The sequence below is a fragment of the Nicotiana sylvestris genome, chromosome 10 (assembly GCF_000393655.2).
Source record: "Nicotiana sylvestris chromosome 10, ASM39365v2, whole genome shotgun sequence".
Taxonomy (NCBI): Eukaryota; Viridiplantae; Streptophyta; class Magnoliopsida; order Solanales; family Solanaceae; genus Nicotiana; species Nicotiana sylvestris.
The window spans coordinates 143,948,217-143,961,741 of record NC_091066.1 but is presented as its reverse complement, the minus strand read 5'-3'; positions in this window follow the sequence as shown (position 1 = coordinate 143,961,741).

The window sequence follows — 13,525 nt, the reverse complement described above, 5'->3', positions numbered from 1 at the left end:
TTATTTCAAGGTTTGACTTAGAACTTTTGAATGTTCCAATAAGTTTTATAGCCATTAATATTAGTAACTTAAAGAATATTAACAAAAGCCCAAACCAAAATCAAATCAATACTAATGCTAGCAAAAGATATTCAATTCAATACTACGAACGGCAATGTATTGAATATCTTTTTTTTTTTTTGCAATAATTTAGATAAAAATGCGTAACTTATTTTTATTTTTTCTTTAGTGTTTAGTCATGTAATTAATACTCCTTTATTAGTCTACTTATTTTAGTATGACTTAGTACTTTTAGATTATGTTTATTTTTATTATAAATTTTTAATTAGCAATATTTATATTACATAATTTTATTTTCTTTATTGTTAAATATTTTAGGATAATGCCATGACACATCTCATATTTTGTATTATTTTCTTGGAAAATAATTTATATAATTGTATCTTACTAGGATTAAAGAAATATTTTGAGCACAACTTATATGTTTTGTGCTACGAAGATTTTACCAAAAAAAAAAACCGAAAAAACCCGAATAACCCGAAAACCCAAGAAAAACCGAGATGAAAAATTCGAGTTTTATTGGTTTGGTTTGGTCTTTAGATTTAATAACCCGACACAATTGGTTTAGTTTAGTAATTGCAAAATCCGAACCAACCGACCTATATACACCCCTAGTCAGAAGTTGAGATTTAGTTCGTTTAGCAACACAAACAATAACTAAAAGTTAATTAATATTTACAAGGCAAAAGAAGAATAAAATTATTATAAGATGACCCTGTCAATTTTTCTTGCCAAAGACGGATATAATTCATATTATATTATATTCATTTTTGGAAAAATGATACTGTATAGCCGCTCTCAAAATAATAGCCGAAAAAATGGAGTATATGTTTTGTATATTTTTTTGTACGCACACAACATAATGTATGTTGTATACAAAATTTTATACAAATTTTATACACTTTTTCGGCTACTGAATGTAAATAGTTTCTGGCGTGATCTAAAAGTAAAAAAACTCATAATTTAATTCTTCTTTACATTATTTAAGTATCGGATTAAAATCTTACTGAGAAATTTTGCATTCCTCTAGTCACAAATCACTTTTTAAAAAAAAATCAAAATAGATTTAGAGAGCTCAAAAAATGGGATATCGAATTCCTCCGATGAAAGGTCTCGAATTCGAATCCTAAATATGAAAAGACTCTGATAGAGAGCATTTGTAAATTCAAATTAATCGTCGCCTCAACCAGGTTGAAAACAAAAAAATAGAAGTGGGAATTCATCAAAAAGAGTTGACAAAGAACAGACAAATCCACCAAAAAGGACAAGTGCTTTAGGCAAGAAGATCACATAAAATGGAACAATTTTAACTCATTTTCTCCCTCGATAAAGTACATGATTAGACAAACAGCACAACTTAGTGGAAACTGAAAATTGAGATTTTCCAGTAGCATTCGATTGGAAATATTAATAATTCACTCGCCAATTGTCTTGGACAATATATAGGCAATTAGACAACGCATAGTTAAATGTTAACATCTAGGTACTAAATCTGTATAGGAGAAAGAGCTCCTAGATGTATAGGAGTAAAAGTTAAGTATTACTTATTACTATCGGGACTAACGGGAGAGAGCTCCTAAGGTACTAAATCTGTATAGGAGAAGCAAAGCAAAGATGACTTAATGCATTTTGTATAGGTCAATGTCATTTGTAACATCTACCACTACTTATACTACTTGTCACTTTAGGTTGTAACAATCTTACTCTTCTTCTTAGTTCAATCAAACTTCTCTATAACCATCATCTGTTATGATAATTTTTGGCTGCTATAATAAAGTGTTGTTATAAAGGACATATATTATAGCATTACACAAAAATCGGTTCCGAGAAAAATTTGACTTTTATAGTGAATGACTATTATATAAAAATATCTGATTGTATTTATGTTTTAGATAGTATTTTGAATATGCTAATAATTATAATTTCTATTGGTATAGTTCGAATTGGATCTTGAGGGGTTTGGGAATGCTTTTATGGAATAAAAGCGAACTTGAAAATCTAGTGCATACACAGTACTGGTGCACGAGATTGCAAATAGGGATGTCATCGAAACAAAAAAAACAGCTTCTCGAATATCATATAGGACCAAGGTAAAGATTCTAAACCAAATCTATGTTTATGCATAATTAACTGTTACGATCCGGGCAGCTGAAAATAGAAATTGGGAGACAGATTAGGAAAGTGGTGTGTATTTGGGGTTTTTGTTATGGTCATTAGCTAAAAGCCATACGACATCGCACAGCTTAGTATTTGGACGGTGGAGATTATAAGTTAGATATTAAGCAGAATCAAATGCCTCTTAACAATGATACAACTAACTAAATAGTTCGTTGAGCTGGGAAGCTAGGCAATTATGATTGTGGTAATTCCTAACTCCCTACTCTCTTCATCTGCATTCCTCTCCTCTATTTGTCTCTCTTCTTCTTCTTCTTCTTCTTCTTCTTCTTCTTCTTCTTCTTCTTCTTCTTCTCGTCACTCTTTCTCATAGGTCAATTCCACCATTGAAGACCAATCAAGTTGAAGGATTTAGTTCTCATTTTCCTTTTCAATTCTTACTCTATTGTAATTGAACCATTCGATTGAGATAATAAAAATCCAAAATTACCTTATTCGAATTATTTATATACAAGTATATTACAACTTGGTATCAGAGCTTAATCCTGGCACAAAATGACAATTCAGAAACTCGTTCGAAAGTTACAGAGGAAACAGTGAAAAAAGTTGAGACCCAGTTACAAAATTACATCGAGTCCAATGATTTTAGAATGGAAGAATTGGGAAAAAAGCTGGATCTATTGATGGAGAAATTGTTGCCCAACCATGATGAAATTTTGGAAAGTGCACCAAGGGATGACCTTCAATTGGAGAATCCAATCAGTAGGCCATGAAAAGGAGAGCACTCTGATATGGGAAGAGCCCATAAGAGTAACAACCACAACAGATATGAGTTTTCCTTCTTTGATGGTATGGACCCTTGTTCGTCGCTGAGAAAAGGTGAAAGTTATTTCCATTACAACAACATTTTTGACCCAGAAAGCTGGTGATTGCAGCTCTCTACTTGACTGGTAAGGTTGAGTCTTGGTTTTTCTCCTATCACATTAGTCAAGGCACAGTTAAATAGCATAAAATTTACTGAAGAAATTTATAAAAGATTTAAGGGGGCTAGTAACAGTAAATTCAACCTAGTGGAAGAATATAAGAAAGTTGAACAAAAAGGGACAGTTGATAAATACCTAGAGAAATTTAAAGACCTAAAAGCATGGATATTGATTAGAAACCCCACTATTCCTGAAAGATTTTTTCTTAGAATTCTTTGTGGAATGACTGAAAGAATAAATTAGGCATACTATTAAAATACTTAATCCTTTTTTATTGAGCCAAGTTGTAGAGAAAGCTAGACACCAGGAGCATTTATTCAATACAGTGAGCAGAAAAGAAAAAGGATAGTTGGATAAGGCCACTACTACAGGCTACAACTAGAATGCTTGTGGGGGTGCTAAGGGAGCAGGTTCATCCATGGGTACCAAGAGAACAGACTATTTTAGATATGAAAAGCTAAGGGACTATATTATAGATGGGGGAAAAAGTATCATCATGGTCACCAGTTCAAACAAAGACTGAATGCCATATTTGCCACAATTGATCAACATGAATCAGAGTAAACTGAAAGGATAAAGGAAAATGGTGGAAGTCTTGAAGAGGCACTAGGGGAAGAAATAATAGATGAAGCAATTTGTCTAAATGCTCTTTCTGGGACAGAATTTCCAAATACCATTATATTGAGGGGGAATCCAAAAAGAATAAGATTACTATCTTGTTGGATTCAGAGAGCACTTATAATTTTTTGGATCTAGAAACTGCTAAGAAAATATGATGCACCATCAATGAAGCACATCCCATGAGGCTAACTGTGGCTAATGGAAGTCATATATTCAGCTTACACTCGTATCCAAGATTTAAATGGAAGATTCAAAAGGTGGAGTTTGAGGAGTCTGTCAGGCTTGTTAGGTTGAGAGGTAATGACATGATATTTGGTGGGGATTGGATGAGGGCATATAACCATGTTCTTCTGGATTTTATGGAATATAAGGTGCAGGTTACTCATAAGGGAAAAAGGTAAAGCTACAGGGAATCTACAGTCAGGCTGAATTGAAGAGCATTTCAGCAATAGGAGTCAAATAATTACTGAGAAAAGGACAAGCTATTTGGGCACATTTATTTACCATTTCAGCTCAGTCATTACCAGAAGAAGGAGGACTAGCCGCAGAAACTGTTGAAGTACTTGCTGAGTTCTCAGATGTGTTTGTTGAACCCAAAGGATTACTACTAAATAGAAACCATGATCATCAAATTTCCCTGAAAAGCAATACAAAAGTTGGCCTAAGGTCTTACAGGTTCAACTATTTTCAAAAGAATGAAATAGAGAAGCAAGTTAGTGAAATGCTGAAAAATAATATAACACAACCTAGTCATTCTCCTTTTTCATCTCCAGTTTTATTGGTTAAGAAAAAAGATGGTAGTTAGAGGTTTTGCATAGAATACAAGGAATTGAATAAATTGACAGTTAAAGACAAATTTCCTATTCCACTAGTGAATGACTTAATGGATGAATTAAGTGGCTCTTGCATTTACTCCCAGATTTCCTTAGCAGTTGTACAGCTTTGAATTCTACTGTACTCTTCTAGACCAAGTTCACACACAAGCCATTTCTTGGCCTAGCATTCTTCTCCCATTTCTTCAAGTCTTCGGCATTGCAGTAAGCTCTTGTTTTTGGCACATCTACTCTTTCAGCATTCTTCTTCATGGTAGTCAGGGAACCATTAGTGACAATATCTCATAGATCATAGTCTTCTCCGATGGTGTGGTCTCTTATCCTATTTTTTCACCAAGAGTAGTATTGGCCATTAAAGAGTGGAAGTCTAGCAGTAGATTGTCCTTCCTAGTTTTCAGGTGGTACACTCTTCTTGATCTGTTCCTAAGGTGTTAGCCTCTTCAAGGATAACCCGCTCTGATACCAATTGATGATTTAACTTCAATACCACACAAAAGGGAAGAGGATTTGTGTGGTGTCCAATTTTTCGCTTAAACTGATTATGGAAGGACCTGGTTCTTCTAAGTGTTCCTTAACCTACTATTGCAGAAATAGTAAATGCGGAAAGTAAAGAATAGAAGTATTTCCTACTTTCCAGTAGGATTTTCCTAAACTCTCCACTAAAATCACTGAGCCAAAAACTGCATTTACAAAATACTTTTGTAAACCTAGGATTAACTCTAATCCTGTTATGGCAAACAGCCTCTAACTATTGCGACAACTTCATAATAACTCTAACTTGAATACTCTGAGTACCTATTACAATTTCCTCTAGATAAAGTTGTAAAGTACAATATGAAAACACCTACTACAATTGAACTAGAATAAAAGACAGACACTTGGAGTTGGTTCTTCTATCTGGTTCATGTAGCTTCAGGTTTGCACACTTGAATCATACACGAACTGCTTGCAAAATTGCCTTGCTATTTTGCTCTCAATTCACGTTTAACTTCTGCTTATATGTGTACTTGTAAAATGAGAACATTCTGTCATATATAGAGTTAGTAGATGAAGAAATAGCTAGAGTTCTAATGCTACTCTTCCTTGGTGGAAGAGTTCTAGTTGATCTCAACTTCTAACTCCTTCCCTATATTGGATAATGTTCTCTTTGAGTAAGAAGTCCTTCTCCTTATCAATTATGCAACCTTTTTGATTAGGAGATATATCAAATATATCAAGTTAAGTATATCTCTTTTACGTGCATCCCATATGCTTGAGTCTGCCCATTTTTATGAACCTGAGGGATGGACCTGGTTCATGCCTGAACTTCCTTTGTCAATCTTCAAAGCTAACTTTCACTTGGGCCAACAGAACCCTTGAAGACATGGCAAGAACAATGCTAATTGACAGTGGGATCGCAAAGTATTTCTGGGTAGAAGCTGTCAATATTGTTTGTTACTTGTTGAACAGGTGCATGATCAGGTCCCTTCTGAACAAAATGCCATATGAACTACTAAATGGAAGGAAGCCCAAGCTGACACATCTAAGGACTTTTTGGTGTAAATTTTTGTTCACAACAATGGAAAGGAAGCTCTTGGAAAATTCGATGCCAAAAGTGATGAGGGAATTTTTATGGGATACTTATCTCAAAGCAAAACTTACAAAGTGTACAACAAAAGGACTCAATGTGTTGAGGAAAGTATACATGTGATCTTTGATGAAGCTCACCTCTTCTGTGAGAAGGACAGATGTGTTGATCAAGATGGAGAGCCCCTATCTGTTCCAGGTGAAGCACTTGACATGGCAAATGGAAAGGCAGATATGATGATCCATGTTAAGGAATCCAGTGAAGATGATGAAAATACATCTCCATCTATTGGAGAGGAACCTGGTCCCTAGATTATAACAACTGAAGCTAAAAACAAAGTTGTTGATGCAATCCAAAGTACTCCACTTGCTGAAGTAAGAAGCGCCCAAGAACCTCAATCATACTTACCCTGTTCCTCTATCAATAAGATTCAGGTACCAAATTGGAAGCACAAAAGCTCACATCCTCTTGACAACATAATCACTCCTCTTGACTCAGGAGTTCAAACCAGATCAAAAGCAAGAAACTCAGTTGCCTTTTAAGCCTTTCTTTCCGAAATAGAGCCCAAAAATATCATAGAAGCGTTGAAAGATGTTGATTGGATCACAGCCATGCAAGAGGAGCTGCATCAATTTGAAAGGAACAAGTTATGGCACTTGGTTCCTCGACCTGCAGATCGAACTATTATAGGAACCAGGTAGGTATTCAGGAACAAACTTGATGATTTTGGAAATACAACGAGAAACAAGGCAAGACTTGTAGTTCAAGGCTATAATCAGGAAAAAGGGATCGATTATGATGAAACATTTGCTCCAGCAGCTCGAATGGAAGCCATTAGAATTCTAATTGCCTTTGCATCTCATATGGAGTTCACACTATTCCAAATAGATGTCAAAAGTGCATTCCTTAATGTCTATCTGAAAGAAGAAGTCTATGTCAAGTAGCCTCCTGGTTTTGAGTGTCACGAGCATCCTGAGCATTTGTTCAAACTAGACAAGGCATTGTACGGGTTAAAACAGGCTCCCAGAGCTTAGTATGCAAGGTTATCAAAATTCCTTCTAGAAAATGGCTTTATAAGAGGGAAAATTGACAACACTATTTTTCTAAAGAAATGTGGGAGGAACCTGCTCATTGTGTAGGTGTATGTTGATAATATCATCTTTGGGGCCACAACTGATTCTCTCTGTGAAGAATTTGCAAAACTCATGGGGAGTGAATTCGAGATAAATATGATGGGAGAACTAAATTTCTTCCTAGGACTTCAAGTGAAGCAATCTTAGAAGGGAACATTGATAAGTCAGCGGAAGTACATTAAGGAGCTACTGAAAAGGTTTGATATGGAAGCATCAAAAGTCACCGACACTCCCATTGCCACAACCACCTGTCTAGACATGGATGAAACTGGTTCTCCTATAAATCAGACGATGTAGAGAGGGATCATAGGGTCACTCCTGTATCACACTGCAAGCAGACCAGACATTGCTTTCAACGTGGGTCTTTGTGCAAGGTTTCAATCCAATCCAAAGGAATCTCATCTGAAGGCTGCCAAGAGAATACTGAGATATCTCAAAGGAACGCAGGACCTAGTTCTCTATTATCCCTCAGGTGATAGATTTGATCTTATTGGGTATGCTGACGCTGATTAAGCAGGATATCTGGTGGACAGGAAAATCATTTCTGGAATGGCACATTTCCTGGGCTCCTGCTTAATCTCATGGGGTACAAGGAAGCAGAACTCAATGGCACTCTCAACTGCAGAAGCTGAATATGTAGCAGCTGCCTCTTGTTGTGCTCAACTTCTGTGGATCAAGCAATAGTTGGAAGATTTTAGAGTGTTCTCAGACTGTGTGCCTCTCTTATGTGATAATACAACTGCACTCAACATTGCAAAAAATCCAGTTCAACATAAGATGACCAAACACATTGATGTACGTCATCACTTCCTCAGAGACAATGTTGAAAAAGGGGCTTATATGCATGAAATTCTGCAGCACTGAAAATTGCAGATATATTTACCAAAACCCGGAGTAGAGAACACTTTGAGAAAAAAGCGTCTGACACTGGGGTTAATAAAACCCAATTGAGAACTTGGTCCCTCAATGATTGGTTATGAAAAATATGTTCAGGTAAAATTAGCTAAAAGGTATTTTCTAGCAAAGTCTAACTCATCTTTATACCGTTACAGGTAGACACATTTGATGATTAAAGAGCAAATAAGCAGTTAAGGTCGTATACACTAGTAAAAAAGGGCAAAGCTTACAGATAAAAGATCAGCCAGGGAACCTGGTTCTCCTGACACAGGTTAGTAGTTTCTCTGTTCTCTCATGCACAATTCTGAATGATTAAAACAAGTGCTACATTATCAACATGTCCGTTTTTAGTTTTGTGTCTTTTGAACCCAAACATCTCACCCGCTATTAATCGACCCAACTCTCTAAAAACTGTCGTCGTTTCTAACTGATCCCTCTTTCATCGTAAATACATCTATCACTATCATCAACACTTCAAAACCTGTTTCCTCTTCCTTCTCTTTTTAGTTCAACAAATCCTCTCTTTTCTTCTCACCATGGCTGAAAATCAAATAATTTCTAGTGTTCCAAGCAATATCCCCACCGAGTCCTCACCAGTTGAAACAACAACGCCAGACTCCCCTCCTCACACTACTGATAACCAAAACCCTAGAACAGGGTCACCCCCACATTCTGTCTTCTCTCTTACCCATTCGAGTTCCAATTCTCAAAAGAGTCACAAAGCATCAACTCTCAAAAGAGGTGTTACCCAGAGTTCTTCTCTTACCTCGCCAGAAAAGGGGGATGAAACAAGTATTGCTGAGAATGAAGAAAATCGGGAAATCTTGAGTGCTCCTTTAGAAGAAAGGTCAAAGGTAGACCAAACTGAGGGGAACGAAATCATTGACTCAACAAAGACTGCTCCCGATCACGTGTCCACAGGTAACATTCCAACTTCTCCTGAGTTTCTCATGGACCTACAAGAAAAGAAGCCATGGAAAATATGCTTTCCATCGCCAATAAAGGGGATTTTATCGGAGGAAGTGAGGATGGTCTTAAGACTCAGGGGGAAGAGTCTGAGTCCGTTAGAGAGGGTAATGAGCTTGTGCCTATTGAACCTTTGGCACAGAAAGGTGCTACTAGGGAACCTGTAGGAGGACTTGATCCTTCTTCGGAAGATCCAACTCAGGGTTTCTCTCACGAACCCCAAGTCAGTGCAGGAACCCGGTTCCTTAAAGAAGGCTAGAGTTGGTGATCCGGGGAGTGCTGGAAAATAGAGATTGAGAAGTCAAAAGGTGTTGTGGGGATGCACATTTTCCCCAGATGTCTTGGAGGAGGCTGGTATGAGATAGTTGGTTGATCTCTGTAAGTTCCTACAGTGGACACACTTATTCACAAGTGATGCTACTAAGGTATATGAGGAGGAAGTTCAAAGTTTTTATGTCGACATGTTCAAGGTTGAGGATGACCATATTTATGCCTTGGTGAATGCAGTTGATATGGTAAAAGGACTCTGCCTTGTTGGGATCTATTCTTGGTGTGCCCGTTGGAGGGCTATCTAGTGTTCAGGGAGCTTGTAACCAAAATTTCAGAAACACAATCTTGAAGAATAGAGCAGTTCAGCAGGGGGAACAGGTTCGGAAGAAGGTCCTCTTTCCTGTATACCAACTACTATTTGAGATGGTGAACAAAGTATTGTTGCCTCAAGCTGAGAGAAGATTCATCACTTCTCGCGCAGACCTGTTCCTCATGGAAGAACTGGACAAATTCACTACCATCAATTTGCATGCGATCATGATAGAGCACATGAATAAAGTAGCAGAATTTAAAGATGGAAATCATGGCCTGCCATATGGGTTCCTTCTCACCAAGGTATTTGAGCACTTCAAGGTTCGTATCAGACCACCTAAAGTGGGCACCAAGAAGTAAACTATTTCCAAAGTCACGCTTGAAGAATGTGAGGGTATAGAGAAAGTTGGAGGGGTTGGAAGCACTTCTACCATATTTCACTTGATAAATGCTCAAAACATTGCTACTTCTGAGATAAGGCAATTGAAAGCAAGGAATACTATCCTTGAGACTCATTTTAGTCAGCTACAAGAGGAACCTGGTTCCCATAGCTTTCAAAGCGAAGAGGTTGCTTGCCTGACAAAGGAGAACGCTGAGCTCAGGAAACAAGTGGAGGACCTGAAAGAGAGACTGCTCAATGAGCAAATATCAGCCAATGCTCGAATGGATTTAGTCCTCCAAACCATTTCCTCTGCCTCCAAGCCTTCTCCTTCCAGTGCTCCTTAAATACTGTCCCCTCCGTGTCAAGTCTATAATCTAGTTTGTGGTCACATCCCTTAGTGTCAGTTCTTATGATGAAAATTTGTAGTATTTTTGTTGATTGTTCTAAATTGAGGATGTGTTAGTAACATTGACTCTGCTCCTGCTGTAAAATTCAAATTATGTTAATGCAAGATTTTTCCCATTTTGCTATTTATCCCTTGCTTTTATGCTCTGTTTTTAATCATGACTATGTGCACATAGGTGGCATGAGTTAACTTAAAGCTAGACTTCCTTCTTGCTTAAATGCTTGTTACTACTCTTTTTATGATGCCAACTGGGGAAGAATAATTGCAATATGACTTGCACTGAGTAAAGGGGAAAATACAGATTCAGGGGGAACTCTCTTTGAGGTTCCTTGATGTGCACTGATTAAGGGGGAATGCAGAGATTCAGGGGAAAACTTAAGGTCTTTCTGGTTCGTTGTCTGGTTCTATGTGGGCTCTTTATGGGATTTTCAATTATGAGTTTGTCATCATCAAAAGGGGAAAATTGATAGGCCATAAGTACTTTATTTTATGTTTTGATGATTTAACAAACTTACTATCCAGAACCAGATAAGGAACCTGTTACACATTCACATGACCTTAAGTTCACAAGGTTCCAAGTTCAGATGGCTCAACTCCTCAGAGTCGAAGGAGCATCTGAGGGAACAGATCCCTACCAGTTCTTGAGGTGACTGTACGAAGTCAACTCTCTACCTGAAAAGTTGCTGCCTGCACACGCTACAATACTGGAACAGTGCATCAGTCAACTTTCTGTGGAAAGCTTTTTATCTACCTTGCTTACATCATTGTAAGTGATGTCACACATGTATTAATACAATCAAGGAAGGTAAAACTAATAACTTGAACACTTAGAGATTTCACTCAAGCTCTCTCACGTGATCATCTAGCAAGCAACTCTCAAGTGGCTCAAGAACAAAGAACAAAACAACTACGGACCAGTTCTCACATCAAGTCATTGTATGTCCTTAGTTGAGTTGTAACTTTGTAATAGTTCTTAAATTGTATCTCCTACTTAGCTTGTTTAGAAGCATTCTGTAGGAACTCTTTGTAAATCTTAAACCCCTGTGTGTTTGAGTCTTAGCTAGAGTTAGTCGAGTTGTAAAGTCTTTATAATAGAGTTATTACAAAGTGGCTTGTAATAGAGTATTACAAGTTAGTGAGGGATTAAGAGGTTAATTCCTATGTTGCATAGGTTGTAATCTAAAAGTTGCTCAGTAGTGAAGTTAAAATCCTACAAGGATAGGTCGTGGTTTTTAATCCCGTTGAGCTGGGAATTTTCCACGTAAAATTCCTCCTGTCATTTATTTACTGATGTGTGTGTGTGTGTTCTGTTGAACCTGGTAGAGAACCTGGTTCTTTATAGAGTTTGGTGGACCCTTATATTCTATCACAAATTAAAGATACGATGGACTAATACACAGAGGCAGATCCAAGATATAAACCTTATGGGTTTAATTTTTAAGGTTTTTAATATTGAACCTATTACAGTTGTAAAGTTATGAGTTTATATCTATTATTTTTGCAATTTTAATGAATTTTTACATATAAATTTTTACTCTGCATCGAAAGTTATGGGTTCAATTGAACACGTAGATAGAACAGTGAATCTGCCCCTGCTTATCCATAATAGTAGCATATAGTTACAATCTATTCTCTGCCCACATAGAAAAGAGAAAATAAAAAGAAAATCTTGGGTCCTGAGGTTTTGAGATGTTGTTCAAAACTTGTTGGGTTAATTCGACATAAAGACAGTTTTAACATAACGTAGTAGTACTATTACCTTAATTTGGTCAACTCTAGATGATTAATTTAGAGGTATTTTATATATATTAATTGTTAATGTGAAATATTGTTCGCACACCTAACATCACTTATTATTTCCGCCATCTCCGCCTCAGTAAAACTATGCTTTTTTCTCGAATAAAAATAATTGATTGATATGTGAGCTTTTATGGGTATAGTTGTGTTTGTTCCCTATATTCTTCATCCGGAATGTGAGTGCCAAAGGATGTTGCAAACCTCATTTGAATGTATTTATTCTCCATGAAAGCCAAGCATTGAGTGGATCTTTTTCTTGAAATATATGATTACCAAGAAGAACGTCCCCTGATCACACTATTATTTTATGTGCTGATTTCTTTATAAATATTCCGAAAGTTTATAAGATTTTCGAGATTATATCTTTGTGAATATATCAAGAGTTTACGGGATTTTCGAGATAGGTAGAACTACTTAAATCCAAAAATTAAACAATTATATTTTTTCGACTTCAAATTCAGTGATCTGTGTTATAAAATTTACGAAGAGTTATGGGATTGGCCGTTCAATACCAAACAATAGCAGGAATCTCGCCGGGAAAAGGTAGAGCATATCCCCATCACGTGCGGTCTATGAAATTTAACACAAATTTCATAGTAATGTAGTACGTTAGTTTCATTTCTTCCAATGTCATCTCACCTCATCTCAACATTAATATATTAAGCTTTCTTACTACAAAACAAAAATAAAATCTTTTGTATATTCACTTCCATGACGACTAGGTCCTTAGCTATGACTAATAATTTAACTGTTAACGTATCTCACTTCTCTCTTAATCATGTAGTATTATTTTATTGCTCAAATAACGTGTTGGATCTTGGCCAAGTTTGTTTTCTTTTAGATATTAATGTTCAACTCATTCTTTATCATGCGAGTTACATTGTGTGCACCTCAGTTAATTTACCAAGAACCAACTAGTATTTTTTTGAGAAAATTTCGAAAAGCACTACAATTTCATACCTAATTACAATTTGTAATTAGTATTTTAATATTTATAATTCGGTAGCAAATCTTCTCTGTCATGCATCTGTATTTATTCGCGCAACGAATACAACATGTATCAATTGTATTCGTTCGCACAACTAATGCAATATGTATCACCTGCATTCATTCGACGTTCATGTAACAAATACAACCAAGGCAAAATACAAAAATATAGGGGTGTGTACAAGCATACAAACAA